The sequence below is a fragment of the Aquarana catesbeiana genome, linkage group LG04, assembly GCF_042186555.1.
Source record: "Aquarana catesbeiana isolate 2022-GZ linkage group LG04, ASM4218655v1, whole genome shotgun sequence".
In the NCBI taxonomy this organism is placed as follows: Eukaryota; Metazoa; Chordata; class Amphibia; order Anura; family Ranidae; genus Aquarana; species Aquarana catesbeiana.
In genome coordinates, this window is record NC_133327.1 from 293240503 (window position 1) to 293263298 (window position 22796).

General features: G+C 41.0%; 1 protein-coding gene and 1 pseudogene across 1 annotated transcript in view; both read right to left on the reverse strand.

The window, feature by feature from the left end:
- The window catches only part of LOC141140001 (uncharacterized), a 407741-nt gene that overhangs the window by 361849 nt on the left and 23096 nt on the right, over positions 1 to 22796 (reverse strand). The gene's annotated exons all lie outside the window — the stretch shown is intronic.
- LOC141142025 (U4 spliceosomal RNA) lies at positions 2140 to 2204 on the reverse strand (annotated as a pseudogene).

Sequence of the window (22796 nt, forward strand, 5' to 3'; positions counted from 1 at the left end):
CTGAGTTAACCAATGAAGGGTATTGCCTATATTTCAATATTATAATTGTGATTTGATGCATGAACTTTTGTACCTCCATCCCGTATGTGGGAAATCATTAACACATTCTAGCTTTTACAGCCATCAGATTTCAGCACCAAAATCAACGCACTACACAATATACTGGGTATTGGCTAAATTTCCACTTTCCTGCTACTATCTATGGCTAACACAGTACATCAGTCTACTGATTTATGCAGAACGTTTTCTCCTTTCTGGTTACTTAGAAGCAAATTAATGAAGAATATATGTGAAATGACTAACAAGTTCAGTTTTTTACAACCATCAGATGTCAGCACCAAAAACAATGCAAAGAACAGAACACTGAAGCTTAACATTCATCATATAAGTATACCGAGTTCTAATCTTCCAGCAGTGAGTGAATATAACCTTAAATTGGCAACAAGGTAATGCCGCTCTTCAAGCCCTGCGGACCATAACGGAAAAGCTTCCACCCTTGATGAGAGTCAGGTGCAGACTGTGCGCAAGTCTATGTTAACAAGGAAATCCCGGACTGCTGCACTCTGAAACGATCATCTTTATTTCATAGATTAAAATCCAACAAGAGTCAAATACAGACAGAAGATAGCAATAGCTAACGCGTTTCACATACAAAGATGCTTACTCATAGCCTTAAATTGGCAAACATCTATTAAAACAGCATTGACTGTTTACTTCAAGGTGTATGAATCTGTTGTATCTAAAGCTGGCCATAGGTGGATGATAGAATATCGGCCAGTTCAGCAGGGCCCAACCAAGCTTTGATCTATCTTTGGGCAAGCTGGTTGTACTGAAGTCGATCCATCAATCAACTTCAGTACAACCAGTCTGTCTGATTTTTTTCATGCAATGCCGGTGGCTATAGCTGCCAGCAGTGATCATTGTGTTCTGCCTTTAGGGAAGACTCCCCTCCGGGATTCCCTCATTAACACTGATTTTTTCTTTAAAAGCCAGTGGCGTGCAAAACACACCTCAAAAACTTCCACCCGGTGCCAAAAAAAAGTGCCCACACTTAGAGAGTGAAACACAAAAATGTGCAACGGTGTACAGAGTCCTCCACTAGGGAAGGACCTTACCCTGATCCCCCGGGGCGTTAGGCTCCAGACAGGGACTGAGGTACTCAGACAAAGGGTCCATCTGGCCGAAACCAGGCGGACCCCCACAACTGGAAGGTCTGCCGAAGCAGACCAACCCAAGTACAGTGGGGCTCCCCCGAAGGGAGACCCATCAAAGAAGAGGGCGTACCAAGCCAAAAGGCCTATGTCCACCCCCTCCCAAGACTTTCAGAGTAGGCCCGAGGACCCACACCCTACTCGCCACACAGTGACAAAACGTGTATACAAAGACAACCAAAAAAAGACAAAAAGGTGACAAACAGGGGTAAAAGGAAAAGTGGGGAAGATAGTGAGATGGGAGAGTGAAAGTGGCCATTGTGCTATACAATGGCCAGCCCTCCGGCCAGGCGTAAAAATTTCCCCTGGTCCTGGCCAAAAGGCCCGGCCCAAGAGGCAGGTGCGAAAAACGTGTGTTGTGGTGAAAGTGACCATGGTGCCATAAAATCAAGTGCTTCCACACCGTGACTATATGGCACTCCTGAACTGCCACTTCAGGGGCACATTCACCACTGGCTTTTCGAAGAAGCCCTGAACCCCCCAGCCCAGACCACAGCAGACCCCACCACAGGCAGGAAGGATATGGAGATCAGGAAGCCGGAAAACAGCCCTTTACCATCAGGCTCTGCCGTCGCTCCCATCACTCCATCCTAATTACCTTCGGGAAGTACTAACCACTCCCCCCCCCCTTACAAGAGGAGAGTAAGTGTTCTCTCCCGAATAACTGTCTGGAGCTAGATCTGCCCCAATCCAGGCCAGAAGGCCAGGGTCCCGACCCTCCGGTTCAGAACCCGTGGTTCTCCATCCCCATCAGAAGGCTTCCCTTTCGGCTACGAACTGCTCCAGGTCACCTTCACTCCAGCAGGTTTTGCATAGCAACCGCAATCCCGTCTCTATTTCGCCATAGATCAGGGACGGAAGCAAGCGCCACTTCCTGGAAACTGATAAGAACAGATACTACACTTGATCTTAGCCAAAAGGCCGAGAAGCAATTAGCAATAATCACGCCTCAGTTGAACCTCATTGGCTATGATACTGCCACTGCGCAAAGCATTATTTAACACTGATTGTGTTGATGGGTGAATTGAGCATTTTTTCTTTCCTTCCATATGTGGTGGAAGGAAAAGAAAATTGCATAATCTGTGAGCTACTTACCAGGTTATAGTGAGAAGGGACTAAAGGAATCAGAAAGCCCTCCGACCAAATAAATATATAGCACAGTAAAGACTTCTTAAAACTGAAGATTTTCACATATCTCATTCCATCAAATGTTGTAAAATAAGAGGATTATTCCTTATTGCAAGACAGTGGGTGGAGCCATGCAAATCATTTCATCTAGAATCACTGTTGCATACTGCAGATATAACTTAAAGGAGTTGTAAGTACAGAAGATTTCTTATCTTAATGAATTCTATGCATTAAGATAAAAAGCCTTCTGTGTGTAGCAGCCGCCCCAGCACCCCCTAATTACTTACCTGAGCCCCATCTCTATCCAAGAAATGAGACATTACAATCACTTTAATAGTACACTACGTGCAGCATTTAGAAGCCATCATTTTCATATGATGCACTAATGAGGGCCAAAAAGCCTTAAACATCTGTATGTGACTTGTAATAAATTACTCCATAATATTGTTTCCTTTTGCACTATTTACCAGTGGTTCAGGCTCTGCATTTTCTCATTGGGGCATAAAAGAATGATTTGTATGTCTTTGCACACTGTCCTGATATATGGAATAATCCTCTTACTTTTGAAATATGTGATGAAATGAGACATTTGAACAACTTTTTGAGCTGCTAAAGTATGAAAGGCTCTCACTTGTGAAAGTACCAGGTCTTGCAAATTGGTCTTTTAATACTCATGGCATTTCTGAAAGCATGGCATGGGGAAAACTGCAATACAAAAATCCATACATACCTGAGCTCATCTATGGGAATCAGAGGCTACATGCCACAGCAGCCACGCAGTTCAAGCATTACCCTGGCTTAGAGAGATTTTACATAACTTTAGAATGGTGCAGCACTTCAATCCCATCCATGTCTGTACTCTCCCAGTGCATTATTTGCAAGGAAAAATAAACAGGATTTGTTGATTGATTGAAGTGAACCCAGCTTCATCTATGAACATTTACTTTGCTAAGTAAACAGCCTCTTGTATCACTAAATGCACGGATTAAATATGTTTTACTTCAGGGAAATATGCACATTGGAGATACAATGCTACCCCTACTGTTTTTCAAAAATTCTGTGATTTTGTGTCATCTTGCAACAGTCTCAATACAATGCTGTGAAAAAGTATTTGCCCCCTTTCTGATTTTTTATTTTTTTGCATATTTGTCACACTTAAATGACTCAGGTCATCAAACTAATTTTATTATTACACAAAGATAACCCGAGTAATATACAATATGCAGTTTTTAAATGATGGTTTCATTTATTAAGGCAAAAAAGCTGTCCAAACCTGCCTGGTTTTATGTGAAAAAGTAATTGCCCCCTAAACCTAATAACTAGTTGTTCCACCCTTGCGGCAGCAACTGCAATCAAGCATTTGCGATAACTGGCAATGAGTCTTTGACATTGCTGTGGAGCAATTTTTGCCCACTCTTCTTTGCAGAATTGTTTTAAATTAGCCACATTGGAGGGTTTTCCAGCATGAACAGTCTGTGTAAGGTCATAATACAGCAACTCAATTGGATTTAAGTCCGGGCTTTGACTAGGCCACTCCAAAACCTACATTTTGCTTTGTTTGAACCATTTGGAGGTGGACTTGCTGTTGTGTTTTGCATCATTTTCCTGCTGCATAACCCAAGTGCATTTGAGCTTGAGGTCACAAACTGATGGCCGGACATTCTCCTTTAGGATTTTCTGGTAGAGCTCAGAATTCATCAGCTCAGAATTCATGGTTCGATCAATTATGGTAAGTCGTCCAGGTCCTGAAGTTGCAAAGCAGCCCCGGACCATCACGCTACCATCACCATGTCTGACTATTGGTATGATGTTCTTGTCATGAAATGCTGTATTCGTTTTATGCCAGATATAACGGGACGCACACCTTGCAAAAAGTTATATTTCTTGTCTCATCATTCAAAAGAATATTTGCCTAAAAGTCTTGGTGATAATCAAGATGTTTTTTGGTAAATGTGAGATGAGCCTGTGTTCTTTTTGGTCAGCAGTGGCTTTGGCCTTGGAACTCTCCCATGGATGCCATTTTTGAGTCTTTTTCCTATTGTTGAATCATTAACACTAATCTTACCTGAAGCAAGTGAGGCCTGCAGTTCTTTAGATGTTGTTCTGGGTTCTTTTATGACCTCCTGAATGAGTCGTCGTCATGGTCTTGGAGTAATTTTTGTAGGCCGGCCACTCCTGGGAAGGTTCATCACTGTTCCAAGTTATCTCCATTTGTGGATAATGGCTATCCCCGTGGTTCACTGAAGTCCCAAAGCCTTAGAAATGGCTTTGAAACCCTTCCTAGACCGATACATGTTTGTTTCTAATCTGTTCTTGAATTTTTTTAGATTGTTGCATGAGTGGCTTTTTGTGATCTGTTAGCGTGCTTCACTTTGTCAGACAGCTTCTATTTATTTGATTTCTTGATTCAACAGGTCTGGCAGTAATCAGGCCTGGGTGTGGCAAGTGAAATTTAACTCAGATTTCCAAAAAATTGTGGTTAATTACAGTTCACTCATGATTCAGCATGGGAGGGAATTTGTTTGATGATCTGAATCATTTAAGTGTAAGAAATATGCAAAAAAATAAAAAATCAGGATGGGGCAAAATACTTTTTCACAGCACTGTATACTTTGAACTCTAGCTTCTGAAGCTTTGATTGCAATGATGTCAAACATTTACTTTACAGCTATAATTATTATTATTTTATTTTTTTTAAGTTTTAGGTTTTTACAGCTATACAGATTTTAACTTCTCACGAAGAAAGATAAATGGGTCATCTTCCTGTAGTCCTAGAAATAACCAAATTTACACTTTGGTGAGTTGGTAACATATTATAATTTCTGTAGAAAAGATCATGCAGAAAAATTTAATTTTACACACTTATCCTTCAATATTTTATTCCACATTTAGATACAATTATCTACTAACTGAGCCCAGTGCTTACTACCTCAATATTGCATATTAGTAGGTTACAGAAAATAACATCTTACTGAACTCATAGGGGTTCATTTACTAAAACCAAATAGATTGCCCCCTTTGCATGTGAAGTTGCACTTTGCAAGGGAATGTTCTTCAGAGTTTAGTGAATGAGGTGAAGCTCTGCTGACTTCCATCACCCAATCCTGTACAGCCAAAATGCTGTTTCAGTGTCCTAATTTGCCTTTTTATACACCGTCAGTGCCCTTACTCAATTGTCTGCTCCTTGCACTTGTCTCCTTAAACTTTCCTGGATATTTATCCTACTGTTATTCCAGTAGAAGACTGGTATAACAATTTGCCTGCCTATGCCAACTTTAGATCCCCCAGCCTTGGCTTTTGACCTCCTTTGAGTTCACTACATATTCAGATCCCTGTTTTCTGGATCACTGGATTCAACCTATCCTTTAATTTCGTTTTAAAAGTTTGAATTGGACAATGCAGTTATAACTAATGTTAAATATTGTAATGTTATTAACACTGTAAATATAGCAAAATAAGTAAAATAAAAATGTTTATTTAACTATTCCATTATGGAGCAGTGTTTATAATCCTTAGTGTTTTCTAACTGAATGTTGTGTACTATACAATTACTGTACAGTCTAATTTACTGTATAAAATGTCTTACTATAAATTCACAACATTCATTTTTGTCTTCCAGTAAAATTAAAAGGTACTAATGTCTTTTATTTGTGTTCTGCCAAACGTTAAAATAATTCTGGCAACATCTGTAAATAGTTGGCTTGTTTACTTTGACATCTGTGTGGAGACCATTATGAAAGAGAGAACCAGATTATATCTCTGTTATTTCAATGGAACCCTTGTTTCTGCCAGGAATCACAAATTCTGCCATCCTTTGTAGGCAAGGCTGGAGTTTGAGTTATCTTGCTTACAACAAAAATACATGAGCACACGCAATTCAGCTCAGCTAAGACAGTTGACACAAGAATAAACTTGGAAAAGTATTCAGAAAGCAACCATAACATTGTATATTTCATATTATCTCCCTTTGTTTTTTTTTTAAATGCCATCTGAACATGTTACTTTTTCACAGAACAGCCAAGAAATATTTTCTTGAAAATTGCAATATGGTACTATTCTGTCCTTAAAGTGGAACTGAAGTCAAAAAATGAAGATTTGCTGTGTTATAGGAAACATTTGGTAATCTTCAATATACCTAAGCGGTACTGGGAAATTATGTTTTGTCCTAAATTCCTCCTGAAAAATAGCAGTGTACTTACTGGTGTGTGAGTGTGCCTAGGTACTCCTGTGCTAAAACACTAATAGCCGCACATCTGTATTTGAGATCTAAGGCGCTGCTGCCTTGACTGGAAGATTTGGAATAAAATATAGTAATGACGCAGCTGCATTGCTTGCTGTTTTCTTTGATGAAGTGTTTACTATAAAGAAGCAATCCTGTCTCTACTAAGATAGATGCCTCCACACAGTGACACAGCCCAGAACCAAGGCATGGCAAGTCAGTAATGAGGAAATAGATGCTGCAGGAAGACCATTGCCAATACTGGTTACTAGTCCTTTGCCCTCTGCCTGATTAATTTTGAGCACAGCTTCCAGGCTTTATTTCTTTTGTAGTCACCCTGGAGGCATGATTATGTCAGATTTTTGTGTCTCAAGGCGGTACATTGTTTTGCATAGAAATTTGGCGGTTTTTATTGTAGACCTGTAATTCTTAGTGATAACACTCTTAAATCTGTCCAAACAAGAGTCTAGTAGATATCCCGGGTATGATAAAGTTTGAAACACGAATTTATAAATTATAACATAAAAAATAACTATAAATAATTATAAAAAATAATAATATAATAATAATAAAATTAATTTCCCCAGGATTCACTATCGCTCAATTCTGCAAGTGTTCTAATTTACTATCACTGTTTTCTAACTGGTCTAAAACCCCTTTGGACGTAAAGGGACACTTTTTGGTTGCTATGGACAATCTCAAGTTTCCAGGCAGAAAGAACAGTATATATAATATAAAACTGCATGCAGGGCACTGGACAAAGCATTAGGGACAAAAGGGAGATGAAATGATTTCATACAGTAATGTAATCTGTAAGATTACAGTGCCCCTTATGTGTTATGAATTTTGTACTTTTTGAATTTGCCACTGGGCTCTGCCCCCAGGTATCGCGACACTAGCAGGGAACGGAGCACAGCACACAGAGGCATCGGGCGGAGGACACAGCCTGCAGACACAACACGGGGACATCACAGGATCCTGGGGACAAGGTAAGTAACCTGCGCCAGGATCCTGCAATGCAATCTCGAGTGTGGCTCGGGGGTTACCGCTAATGGTACTAAATAGAAATTTATCCCCGAGCCACACTCAGGAAAACCGCCAGGGAAGTTAATGAATGTGTGCTTTGTCCTTACAGGGCAAAGCAACGTGTCCACTTTAATTGAACCTTCCCTAGCAGCATACATTTACCTTGCACTCCCCCAACACACACACACATTCTCTGTTCTGCTGCCAGAAGTAAAAAGAAAGCCCTGTGTAGATTAGAATTTGCTGAAGTAATATCTTACACAGCTATTGGCTCCCCATAGCACACCATTTTTTTACCCAGTGCTGTCACATAGAGTGGGTCATGTAGTCCTATACCTGGAAGTACTAGGTGTTTCCATTGGCTCCTCGTGAAAAGAAACAGTAAGCTGAATAGGAGGAAGGGGGAAGTTGCCACGCTCCTTTCCGGGGCCCACCACACCACCTGTCCTCTGGACCTTGTCCACTCACAGTTACTATGACCCACTTCCTGATCTATCCTAAACTCTTTAACCCACATTTTCAACCTCTCCCTCTCCTCCTGCACCTTTCCCTCCCCGCTCAAACATGCACTGGTTACTCCATACATAAAAACCCTCACTGGACCCCACCTGTATGAATAACTTCAGATCCATCTTCCTGCTCCTGTTTGTTTCCAAGCTTCTTGAATGCCTTGTTCACAACTGTATGAGTCATTATCTCACCAACAACAACCTCCCCAATCCCTTACAGTCTGGCTTCTGCCCACAAAATCCCACTGAAACTGCCCTACTAAAACTCACTAATGACCTACTAACTTCTACAACCGACCATTACTTCTTACTCATATTTTTAGACCTTTCTGATGCATTTGACACTGTTAACAACCTGCTCCTCCTCAATAAACTCTACTCCCTTGGCCTCTGCTACTCTGCTCTTTCCTGGTTCTCCGCTTACCTATCTCAGCGCATGTTCAGTGTCACATACAACACCATCTCCTCTGTTCCTCTTCCTCTTTCTCTTGGGGTTTTCTGTCCTCTCTCTCCTTGGGCCCCTCCTATTCTCTCTCTACACATCTTTCCTGGGACAGTTGATAACCTTCCAATGGCTTCCAGGACCACCTCAACCCCAATGATACCCAGATCTACCTCTCTACTCCCCAACTCACCCCCTCGATCTCCTCACGTATCACAAATTTACTGAGCGACATATCAGTATGGATGTCACACCACTTTCTCAAACTCAATCTTTTTAAAACTGAGCTTGTAAAATTCCCTCCTTCCCACTCCACCCCCCCCATGACTACCATTGAGATGAACTGCGCAACCATTGGTCGCTCCACGCATGCCAGAGTGCTAGGTGTAATCCTAGACTATGGCCTCTCTTTCGGCCCCCACATCCAATCACTGGCTAAATCTTGCTGCCTCAACATCTGCAACACCTCCAGAATTCACCCCTTCCTGACTAACGACACCACAAAACAACTTATTCTCTCCTTGGTTATATCTCGCCTTGGCAACTGCAACTCCCTCCTCACTGGCCTATCTTTACACAGGCTGTCCCCCTTCAGTCTATTATGAATACTGCTGCCAGGCTTATACATTTTACTAACTGACTCGTGACTGATACCCCTCTTTGCCAATCCCTTTACTGGCTTTCACTAGCCCAATGTATAAAATTCAGAATACTAACCACATCATACTAAGCCATTCACAACATTGCCCCTAGCTATATTACCAACCTCATCTGAAGATATCGCCCAAATCATTCTCTCAGCTCCTCCCAAGACATCTTGCTCCTCCCACATTTTTGCAGTACCTCTCCCATCCTCTAGAACTCCCTACCCAGTCTGTTCGGTCATCTCCTACCCTGATCCTTGAAAACTCATTAGTTCAGTGAAGCCTACCCCACCTCCACCTAAAAAGCTTTACTTAAGTCACCTCCATCAGATCATCCCCTGCAGCTATTACCTTTTGTACCATCTTCCCATCCCTTTAGATTGTAAGCTCCATGAGCAGGGCCCTCCTATTCCTTCTGTATTGAACTATATTGTAATTGTACTGACCCCTTTTATATTGGAAAGCACTGCAAAAACTGTTTGTGCTATATAAATCCTGTATAATAATAATAGATAATAAAAAAAACTGTTGCTTGGACCCGACTTAGCAAAATACAGGTTTGCTTTAATATGGTTTTCCATTTAAAAAAATATGAAACCCATTCTGCAGAAATTAGGCATTGTGGCAGCACTACAATCTCATCTTATATGCAAGAACAATCATCAAAGAACATTACTATATTCTGTTACTTTAATATTCTATTCTATTACTCTAACACACTATTACTCTGATAAAATAGGATACTTAAAGTATATTTAAACCATTAAGTTGTAAAACAACTCCTTTAGTTTAAGATGCAAAACATTTGGGTGTATATATGTATAAAACAATCAAGTGATCACATGACCTCTGTTCGTAGCTGCATAAGTGACCTAAAGATCTGAGGATGGAAACTGCATGGGGGGGGGGCTTGTCAGCTGGAGAAAGCAGTACACTTCCCAGTGAAGAAGTGTGCAGGGGTGTATCAGAACAAGTATGCCCATTGGATTACAGGCAAGCTGTGCTCCCAAGTAGAATGCAAAGAACAAAACTGGCCATGCTGGGATGTATGTGCTTCATGCCTAGTAAAGTCAGTTTGAAATAGCAAAGCACTGCCCCAGTCGATCTTAAGCCTAAAACTACATGGTGGTATGTCACTCCAGGATGTCGTTCCTACCAAGCCACTTGCCATTAAAGCTGGGTCATTGCTTGGTGCCACCATGGCTTCTTCAAACAGTGGGTAGCTACCAAGCAAGCTGCCTCAGATATCCCACTATCACTCTCCCCTGGTACCTGACTGGGATTCACTCCAGCCTCAAATCACATCCTACCATTAAGAAATCCTGGTGATTTTTTTCTAAAGTGTTCCAGAGTAAACTGAACCCCTTACAGTTCTTCTTCAATATAGGAAACCCATCCTTCAGTCCAGGAATTTTTGACTCAAGCCTTATTGGAGTAAGGTGTTGATGCTTGTTCCAAGCTAGATATTTTGTACATTCCAGCCAAAACTGAAATAAACTGCAATTGTCCCACTTCTTGGCCTCCCTCCCCTCAGCATTATCTTTCACTCGTAACCTCACAGAATTTAATTGATTTTGTGATGACCAGACATCCCTGAGTCACATAGTATCTCTGACATACCATTTTCTTACCTCTTTCATGGTGGATTTCAAACCATCGTATATTTCCAAATACTTTCACATCACCCTTTCCAGTAAACAGATTGAGAGGATACTCCTCTTCAAATATAAAATGGCAGTATGTTACAAATTTTAAAAAATCAGTATTTCAAATTTTGACCAGATGGTATTAGAATTCATAAAATGTTTCCACAATATATCAAAACATGCTGGCGAAGTGGGGACGCATTGAAGACATACTACACCATTTCTGGTCATGTGACCAGTTTCACACCATCTGAATGGAAGTATGTTGCATTACCTAGAAATTTAAGAACTATTATCCATCAGGACCCTCCCTTTTTTCATTCACATCATCATAAGATTCCAAGTAACACCTATAGACACTTTATTGCCCCACTCCTGGTCAGTGCAGCAAAAAGTTGCATCCCTATTTTCTGCAAATTAAACTTTTCATCACTGTTTGGTTAGCAAAAATCATGGAAATCAACAAAATGGAGGGCATGATTGCAACAGAGAAGGGCACTTTTGCGAGAAATTTCTAAAGAAAGGGTTTTACTGGCATGACTTTTTGCACTCCCTGCTTTGAAATACAACCTAAGCCCAGCAGTGCTGCCTGCCCCATGAGACTTAAGGTGAGAGTCCTGAGTTTTTCTCCCTCCCCTCCTGTTGTTAGAAATTTCTTTATTATCTACCCTTTCAGGGTACACTCCCCTTTTTTTCCCACTCTTCACCTAGCCAACCTTATTTTTTGTTTGAGGGTTGTGCATGATATGTCGTAGAAGGTAGTTGACTGCATGTGGTAGTATAGCTTGTACAGCCCCAATCGGCCTGTTGAACAGACATAAATATATTTTTCTCCAAGTTAAATACTTGTCCGTTATTGTGCTGTATGTCCTGATATTTCAACTAAAATGTATCTGTTTGATTCTGAGCTATTTTTTTTATCATGTACATACAGGGATATACAATGTAATACTGACACACAATCACACATAGGTTGGATTTGATGGACTTGTGTCTTTTTTCAACCCCGCCTACTATTTAACTATATGTATATCCTTTGTACTTTGGTATATTAAGAAAAAAGGAAAAATAGGGAATTGATAAAAAAAGAAATAGGAAAGCAGGGGGGCTGTCAAGATCACCAGGCATTTCACACAAAAGGAAGCATTGCAAAGACAATAGGATACTTTAATATAAGTATATGGTACAAGGGACACATATCAGGAATATGAAATGTTGGAATAACATAAACTTTAATGTTCTAGTAAGGTAACCCTACAGGACTGTTCTTTTAAATTTAGGACAATTGTATTAAAGTATTTAAAAAAGTGTACCACTTGGTATGCGTATTGGACATCTAGCACCCAATAATTTATGTACATTTTTTTTAGGCAATCATATACTTTGTAATAGTTTTTAGTTTTAGTATCAGAAATATCATTCTTTAAAACTTTTAACTGTTATGATTAATTTGCTTTAACAAATTAAAGAACCCCCACATGGTGCCAGAGATGCCTTTGGCATATGCTTACCATTGGTAAAGAACCTTTAATCTAGAAGTCTGTGAAATAAAAGTTCTTTAAGAAATCACTTTAACTGAATAGTAATATTTGCAATGGACCTTCAAGCAAAAGTATTTTAGACAAAATGTTCAAAAGCTGACCTCAAATTTCCTCTAAATGTGATTATTTTTATTTTACAATTCAGAGAAAACCCAAACTTTATTACACAATCTATATTTTAAAAATGAGGTAGATTCACTTGGTAAATCTTTACCATATCCCTTGATAACTGTGCCTAATGCCGGAAGAATTAAACATTTTTTCCTAAGGTTAGGTACTGTTCCATTTACACTGATGTACTACAAAATTATTCCACACATCTTTTCAGAAATGTTTAATAATATTCTATGAGCACCACCCTTTCTCTGTTTTAAGCTTTCCAATTAACAAGGAAGACATCTTGCAGATTTCCTTTAAATAATCTTAGCACTGTGTTAAAGTATACAAAAACCATAACAATGAACTTGTGAATTATTCGCTCCATTTTTGTATGTTAAGCACACAATAAAAAGCATTTGGTTATATCTATTTTATGAGTGCAAAATACCTGTTGATCATATCAAAAATTCAGAGCTGTCCTGTTTCCTTTGCCCATTTCCTGTGTTTTCTTAAGGAGCCTATTTATCCCTCCCAATTCTTATCTTGGGACTACACGTTGATTATTGCCTATGCTTTGGAGACAAAGACAGTGGGATAGATTGAGTAGTTTAGCAAAAGAAAAGTGGACAGGGCTGACATTGCTCAGGCCATGTCCTGTGCTGTCACATACAATAGGAATGTAAGAGCTGAATGCATGTCTGTTAGATGAGCAGGTATATTTCTATACTTGCAGGGTATTTTATGAAAAAAAATAAAGGTATGTGTGTATTGCAGACCTGTACTTTGTATGTTTTTTTTATTATTATTTATTTGGCCTTGACATTTGTTTGCAATTAATTTGAAATGGCGCTGTAAAATATTTTAGCTCAAATAACTTTTTACAAAACAAATACGTAATTAATATCCACTTGGGTATAGGGATGGGCTAACGGTTCAGCCCAAGCATACGTTCGGGCCGAACTGTGGTTGTTCGTATGTTCGGGTAAACACCGAACAAGACGCGGTGTTTGTGGATTTTTTTAATGCTATAAGTTAAACAATAAAATTGAAATATTCCTTTAAATATCATGCCTGGGGGGTATCTATAGTATGCCTGTAAAGTGGCACATTTTTCTTGTGTTTAGAACAGTACCACAGCAAAATGACATTTCTAAAGGAAAAATTGTCATTTAAAACCGATTGTAATGAATTGTCGGGTCTCGGCAATATGGATAAAACTCATTGAAAAAAACGGCATGGTGTCCCCCCCAGTCCATTACCAGGCCCTTTGGGTCTGGTATGAAAATTAAGGGGAACCCTGAACCAAATTTTTTTTAAAAACTGCGTGGGGGTCCCCCCAAAATCCATACCAGACCCCCCAGGTCTGGTATGGATTTTAAGGGGAACCCTGCACCAAAATTTTTTTTAAAATGGCATAGGGGTCCCCCCAAAATCCATACTAGACCCTTATCTGAGCACGCAGGCTGCAGGAAAATAGGGGGGACCCCCAGATCCCCGCCCCCTCTGGCACCAGGGGCTTCCCCATGGCTTCCCCATGGCATCAGAGGGGGCAGAGTCACCCGTTTACATCACTGGGTGGCCCTGCCCTCAGCTATATAACAGCTGTCACCAATGGGAAGCGTCACTCGATGGGAGCCTCCCATGGATACAGAGGTGTTGCCTTTTTTATTTTTTATTTTTCGGCTCGTCGGCGGAGTAATAGAGATGAATGGACATGGCTGGACATTTTAATTTTTTTGAAGAATATAAAATAAGTCCACGCAGTGGATATGGGTACAGATGGAATATAGAACTGCTGCCTCTACAAGTACAATTCCACCTGGGTGGAGTGTACAGGAATATGTATAAAAAACAAGTGTAGATGTGGCGCTGTTCTAGTGGAGTAAATATTTGACGGAAAAACCGCCATTTAATACCTTGTGTAGTCTCCCAGACTAGGTATGAAAGCTGGGTACCTCAAACCGTGTGTGTTTGTACACATATATCACAGTGTGGTGCTACGGATTTATGGTGTCCATTAGCAATAGGACTAATTCAAACAAAAAATGAGTGGATGAATAAAAAAATAAAAAATAAATAAAAGAACCCACGTGTGTTGCAGCCTCTGTCACCCAGTTTGCGGTGAATTTTGGATTGTGTTACAGCCTCTGGCGGCTGTTTGGCTGTGTAGTTTCAATAGGTCTAGAATGTGTTTCAATGTGTATTGTTAACCAAAGGTGGTGTGGGTTACACTCTGTGAATGTTAGTCACAAATATTATATACTATTTTGCAAATATAAAAATGGAATCACATTAAATATATGCCCAATATTATATCACATACAGTTGCATTAATGAATTTTTAAGTAAAGTGCAAGAAGTGCTTCGTGGTCAAAATATGTGTGCTAGTTTAGCAGCTATTAATTAACAAAGTGACTAGTGCTCAAAAGATTAATTAACAAAGTGACTGGTGCTCCAAAAGAAAAACCAGTACTTGATGGAAAAACAATTTAAAAAAAAAAAAAATCTTCTTATATGGCAAAGTGACTTGTGCTCAGATTGAGAGACAATATTATTTAAATATCTTCTTATACAGGTGCTGGCTTGGTGATAGTGCTTCTTAATCGTGCTCCTAATGTGCTTGCACTCACCAGATAGCCTCACCCCTGCAGGGGTATTATGCGGTCACAGTATCTGTCACTGTGTAGCAACCCTAGATGGCTCCGGTCCGAGCTTTAAATGCTGTCTAGCGACTTTTAATGTGTTCAACATATAAAAAAGAAGGGATGCCCATAGCGTAAAACCATTTTAAAAGCTTTATTTTAACATAAGCAAAGATCGTACTCACATTTTAAAAGGTTAGTATAAGCATGAAAGGATAAGAACCGTCACAAATGGCCTGTGTTCGTCTAACTGGAGGTGACACAAGACGTTCTTAAACCCTGCTCAGACCAATTTTCAGCTTTCAGCGCTGTTGCATTTTGAATGACAATTGCGCGGTCATGCTACACTGTACCCAAATACAATTTTTATCTTTTTGTTCCCACAAATAGAGCTTTCTTTTGGTGGTATTTGATCACCTCTGGGATTTTTATTTTCTGCTAAACAAATAAAAAAAGACTGAAAATTTTGAAAAAAAATGTTTTTTTTTGTTTCTGTTACAAAACTTTGTAAATAAGTAAGTTTTCTCCTTCACTGATGGGCACTGATGGGCCTGCACTGACGGGCACTGATAAGGCGGTACTGATGGGCACCGATGAGGTGACACCAATGAGGTGGCACTGATGGGCACTGATGATGGGCACTAATATGTGGCACTGATATGCAGCACTGATGGGTACACACAGGTGGCACTGATGGCCACTGAAAGGTGGCAGGGATGGGCACTGATAGGCAGCACGGATGGGCGCTGATAGGTGGCATGGATGGGCACTGATAGGCGGCACAGATGGGCACTGATAGGTGGCAGGATGGGCACTGATAGGCAGCACGGATTGGCACTGATAGGTGGCATGGATGGGCACTGATAGGCGGCACAGATGGGCACTGATAGGTGGCATGGATGGGCATGGATGGGCACTAATAGGTGGCACTGATGTACAGTAATTGATGGTACGGATGGATGCCAATCAGTGCCAAACACTAATGCCTGCCAATCAGTGATGCCCACTGTGGGCACTGATTGACATCCATTGTGGGCACTGATTGGCATCCATTGTGGGCACTGATTGGCATCCCTGGTGGTCTAGGGTGGCATACCTGGTGGTGACATCCCTGGTGGTCCTAGTGGCATCCCTGGTGATCCAGTGTGGGCATCTTCGGAAGGGGGGCTGTGCTGATAATCAATCAGCACAGACCCCCCCTGTGAGAGGAGCAGCCGATTGGCTCTCCTCTACTCGCATCTGACAGACGCGAGTGAGGAAAAGCTGATCAACAGCTCTTCCTGTTTACACTATGATCATCCGTGATTTGACAGGGCTGATCACGTGGTAAAGAGTCTCCGACACCACCGATCACCAAGATACGCGCCCTACTGCTAGACGTCATATGACGTCCAGTCAGGATATTGAAACCACTTTGCCGCCGTCATTTTGCTATATGGTAGGCGGCAAGTGGTTAACGGTGTTCGTGTGTTCTTCCGAATTTTTTGCCTGTTCGGATGTTCTGGTGCGAACCAAACCGGGGGGTGTTCGGCTCATCCTTACTTGGATAAAACAACTACCTGACCCAAAATGTAAAGTACCCCAAACACAACTCTTATGACTATATAATGCTAAGTCTATGCCCATATAATTTAAAACTATTATATGTGAGATATTAAGATTACATCACTCCTTTAAACTGCCCAGTGTCCAATGCTTGTCATTTTGACATACATGGATACAATTTATGCCAAATCTACTGTCCATGATACTTTTTTTTTAAACTAACATCCAAGTTTTCAGGACAAGCTTTTTGGGTGTACCCCTTCTTCAAGGTCCAAGCAGAAAGTTAAAGAAGAATTTCAGCTTTTCCTCCCCAAAACAATGGATGCATTGTAATGAATCAAGAATACACTGCCAGTGTGTGTGTAACTTACATCCTTTAGCTGTATAAAGCAGGTTTCTGTGTCTGTGATGTCACTTCTCCTCCTGGCTGTGTTTCACAGTTCTCTAACTTCCTGTTTCCTTCCTTTTCCAGTCCTGATACTACATGTCCCATGATCCTTTGAGCCCCTGTAGTGTCAGGGCAGGCTATGGGAGTCACTTGTACCAGTTCTGGGAGTTGATGTGGGTAGGTCCATTACTGTCTTGCAGCATGCCAAATAATAATGGCTTATGGTAAGATTACAGAGGAAGGGCTATGGGAGATTATTATGAAGGTGTTTCCTTCATATGTAAATTATTCACTTCACAGAGAGCAGGGCTCTGGGAGGGTGGAATCTGAGGGGTGGGACTCTCCCTGTTCACACTGGCCGCCACATTTAACTGGGCAGGATAGAATTCTAATTGTGATCCATTCAATCCTGCCCAGCAGCAGCACAGCTAGCTTTACAGCAGACTGTGTATGTATATTAAGGGGTTTCCTTCTTGAATAATGCTGTGATCTGTGAATTGGGACTTGGGAGGTTCAGACTCTTCCTGTAGGTGTGACTGGAGCGAGATTAAATGCTAATTAGGATGTATTCCATCCCACCCCCCCATCAGAGCTGTGAAAGAAGTTACATCATTTGCAGAGTTTGAAAGACTACAAAGGGGAGTGTTACAGACTCTAGCTGCTGCAGGAAGTGGCTGTGGAAGGGACAGAGTCTATCAGCAGGATATACAGAGTGTCACATGATACAAAGTCACAACTATACCCAGAATATCAGAGGCTCTGCAGACAACTATGCGACATGGTACAGAGGTATGATCTATACTGGGATTGATCATTCCATTCAGTTCTAGTGAAAATAAATGTGGAATTCAGCTTTAAAGAGAAAGTAAACCCTGATGGGTTTTACTTCCTCTTTATTCCCCTGCAAAGTAAAAGCATAATGGGCTAGTATGCATTCTAGCCTAATTTGTGGCACCTACCTGCAAACGAAGCCCGCAATGTTCGTGATCTCCCCGCTAGTGAAAGCATCCATCTTCATCCCTCTTCCTTCATGGGCCGCGGACTCCAGCTCTGTGACTGGCCGCATATGCGCGCAGGAGCTGCCAGTCACTGCACACACTGGGGAAGAAACAGCCTGGAGGGCCTTTTCTTCACTGCGCATGTGCCGATTACATCATCAGCACACTACAAGGTAAATATCTACAGGCTTACATATATGTAAAAATGTCTCAGGGGGTTTAAAACCACTTTAAGTAAGAGAATCTCTGAGGAAAAAGAAAAAAAAACATAAACAAAAATTTACAACAATGGCAATTGAATTCGGAAAGTTGGTGAGATAAGGAAAGGAGAGGGCTATGGACTGGGAGGGGAAAAAGTCACAGAGGTGAGTGTCTTACATAGAGTGTTCTGGTTGTGAAAAATTAATCACTTTAAGACCAAGCCGTTTCTGGCACTTTTTGTATACATTTAAAAATCTGTATTTTTTGCTAGAAAATTACTTAGAACCCAAAACATTATAATTTTTTTAAAGCAGAGACCCTAGAGACAAAAATGGTGGATGCCTGCAATTTTTTATGTCACATAGTATTTGCGCAGTGGTTTTTCTAACACAATTTTTTATATAATGCCCAATTGTTTGGTAAAATATAAAATATAATGTTACCCTAAGTAAATAGATACCAAACATGTCACGCTTTAAAGTTGCATACACCCATGCAGCAGTGACAAACAGCATACATTTTTCTATCCATAGGCGACACTTTAAAAGCCTTTACAGGTTTCCACTTACATTTGCACAGGGGGTCAGATGCTAGACATGATCTGACATTCATGGTGATACCTAACATGTGTGGGGTGATTGCTGTTTGCGCATGTGGGACTCATGCATGCATTTGCCTTATGCATGCATGTGAGCTTGGAGGGATGGGTGCACTTTAAAAAAAATGTAATTTTTTTTTTACACTGTCGCTTTAATTTTTTTTATATATATTATATAAATATCCCCTGTAATAGCAATGAGCAGTGACAGGTACTCTTTATGGAGAGATCTGGGGTTTATCAGACTCCAGATGTCTCCTCTGCCCTAAAAGTATTTAATCACACCAAGATCGGTGTTATCAAATGATTTTTCTTTTTAAAAATGGCACAGTATACATCCGGGGAAACCGGAAGTGATGTATGCTCATCGTTTCTGGTTTCCTATATCATAGAGGCAGTCAGATCAAACTTTGATTGCCTCTATGATCAGCCAGTGGAAGCACTGGTTGGTTGCTTGGGTCTCCCGGTATGACGGGAGAGCCTGAGAAAGCCACTAGGATTGCTTTTACAAGAAAGCCTAGCATCAGCTCTAAAAAACATTACTGGGATGATGCTTGCAGCTGCAGGCATCATCCCGATAAAACCACTGGAGCTAAATTGGTTATGTTTGATTATTTTTTATTTTTCTTTTTTTTCTTGTATTGTAGTAGATTTTCTGTTTGGGTTTTCATGGCCATGTTTATGCTTTGCAAAAATTACAAATTCATAAGCGGCCAATGAAACTCAAAATGAATAATTCATGTGATACACTCTCGAACATCAATTAGACCAAGTTCATACAAATAATTTGTAGCTGATCTGAGAGATTGAGCGGTTACCGCTGAGTAAGTCTCGCCCACTGGGACAATATGCGTACGGGAGGACTCCGTTACGTCATCTGCCACCCTTCATTTATTGTCTCGCTGGGAAGTAAAACTGAATGCTTTGATACCAGGCACTAGGTCACTAGTGCCCTGCTTGTAAGTGAATTTGTTTTATACAATAAACATGCTTTTGAGTCATAGAGAGAGCACTATGTATCTGTTTTGATTTCATATGGTGCAACAATACTATCTGATCCTTACTGAGTGTGAGACTCAGCTGATGTTCTGGAGCAACATGTTCCTATTCCAATCGGATCCCCACAGATGCTACAATCATCCAATATTCCCTATATGGGAAGACTCTTTTGACCTACAGTATCTCACAAAAGTGAGTACACCCCTCACATTTTTGTAAATATTTTTTTATATCTTTTCATGTGACAACACTGAAGAAATGACACTTTGCTACAATGTAAAGTAGTGAGTGTACAGCCTGTATAACACTGTAAATTTGCTGTCTTTTTAACATATCTCAACACACAGCCATTAATGTCTAAACCGCTGGCAACAAAAGTGAGTACACCCCTAAGTGAAAATGTCCAAATTGGGCACCCAAGTGTCAATATTTTGTGTGGCCAACAATATTTTCCAGCACTGCCTTAACCCTCTTGGGCACGGAGTTCACCAGAGCTTCACAGGTTGCCACTAGAGTCCTCTTCCACTCCTCCATGACGTCATCACGGAGCTGGTGGATGTTAGAGACCTTGTGCTCTTCTACCTTCCATTTGAGGATGTCCCACAGATACTCAATAGGGTTTAGGTCTGGAGACATGCTCGGCCAGTCCATCACCTTTACCCTCTGCTTCTTTAGCAAGGCAGCGGACGTCTTGGAGGTGTGTTTGGGATCGTTATCATGTTGGAATACTGCCCTGCGGCCCAGTCTCTGAAGGGAGGGGATCATGCTCTGCTTCAGTATGTCACAGTACATGTTGACATTCATGGTTCCCTCAATGAACTGTAGCTCCCCAGTGCTGGTAGCACTCATGCAGCCCCAGACCATAACACTCCCACCACCATGCTTGACTGTAGACAAGACACACTTGTCTTTGTACTTCTCACCTGGTTGCCGCCACACACGCTCGACACATCTGAACCAAATAAGTTTATCTTGGTCTCATCAGACCACAGGACATGGTTCCATTAATCCATGTCCTTAGTCTGCTTGTCTTCAGAGAACTGTTTACGGGCTTCTTTGTGCATCATCTTTAGAAGAGGCTTCCTTCTGGGATGACAACCATGCAGACCAATTTGATGCAGTGTGCGGCTTATGGTCTGAGCACTGACAGGCTGACCCTCCACCCCTTCAACCTCTGCAGCAATGCTGGCAGCACTCATATGTCTGTTTCCCAAAGACAACCTCTGGATAAGGTGCTGAGCACCTGAACTCAACGTCTTTGGTCGACCATGGTGAGGCCTGTTCTGAGTGGAACCTGTCCTGTTAAGCCACTGTAAGGTCCTAGCTACCTTGCTGCAACTCAGTTTCAGGGTCTTGGCAATCTTCTTATAGCCTAGGCCATCTTTATGTAGAGCAACAATTATTTTTTTTCAGATCCTCAGAGAGTTCTTTGTCATGATGGTGGCATGTTGAACTTCCAGTGACCAGTATGAGAGAGTGAGAGCGATAACACCAAACAGTTTGGACAATTTCACTTAGGGGTGTACTCACTTTTGTTGCCAGCGGTTTAGACATAAATGCCTGTGTGTTGAGTTATTTTGAGGGGACAGCAAATTTACACTGTTATACAAGCTGTACACTCTTTACTTTACATTGTAGCAAAGTGCAATTTCTTCAGTGTTGTCACATGAAAAGCTGTAAAATGTTAAAATGTTATAAAAATGTTTACAAAAATGTGAGGGGTGTACTCATTTTTGTGAGATACTGCACCTGTTATTTCAGAGGTCGATACATTGAGGTGAGCGGCCTATATTGTCTGTGGTGGAGACACTGACATGGATGCACACAGAAGTTTTCTGAGCACACTTGTCACAGCTGTGGAGATTTTATCTATCCTTTTTTTCCGTTTTCATTTTTCATCTCTCAGATGAACTACGGATTATTTAAATGAACTTGGACTAATTCATATTCGAGAGTGTATCACATTATTTATTAATTATGAGTTTCATTGGCCGCTTATGAGTTTGTAAAGTTTTTTTATTCGTTTTTTTATTTGTTTAGTGCTGCACTGACTTTTTATGAATTTTTATCTTGGATTTGATTTATTGACCTTGAGTGCTTAGCTGCTGTTTAATTAGGGATTGTTGTTTTTTGCGCTGATTGAACCTCATTTATTTTTCATGTTTATGCTTGTGTTGATGGTTTTGTTCTTGCAACCTTTCTTATGGAATGATTCTGTTAGTATTCTCAGATGTTTATATCTGTCTTCTGGTGTTGATGGTATTTGGTGGTACAGTGGGGACGGAAAGTATTCAGACCCCCTTAAATTTTTCACTCTTTGTTATATTGCAGCCATTTGCTAAAAAGTCAACCATCACTGCAGCCCTCCACCAGTCAGGGCTTTATGGCAGAGTGGCCCGACGGAAGCCTCTCCTCAGTGCAAGACACATGAAAGCCCGCATGGAGTTTGTTAAAGAACACCTGAAGGACTCCAAGATGGTGAGAAATAAGATTCTCTGGTCTGATGAAAACAAGATGGAACTTTTTGACCTTAATTCTAAGCGGTATGTGTGAAGAAAACCAAGCCCTGCTTATCACCTGTCCAATACAGTCCCAACAGTGAAGCATGGTGGTGGCAGCATCATGCTGTGGGGGTGTTTTTCAGCTGCAGGGACAGGACGACTGGTTGCAATCGAGGGAAAGATGAATGCGGCCAAGTACAGGGATATCCTGAATAAAAACCTTCACCAGAGTGCTCAGGACCTCAGACTGGGCCGAAGGTTTACCTTCCAACAAGACAATGACCCTAAGCACACAGCTAAAATAATGAAGGAGTGGCTTCACAACAACTCCGTGACTGTTCTTGAATGGCCCAGCCAGAGCCCTGACTTAAACCCAATTGAGCATCTCTGGAGAGACCTAAAAATGGCTGTCCACCAACGTTTACCATCCAACCTGACAGAACTGGAGAGGATCTGCAA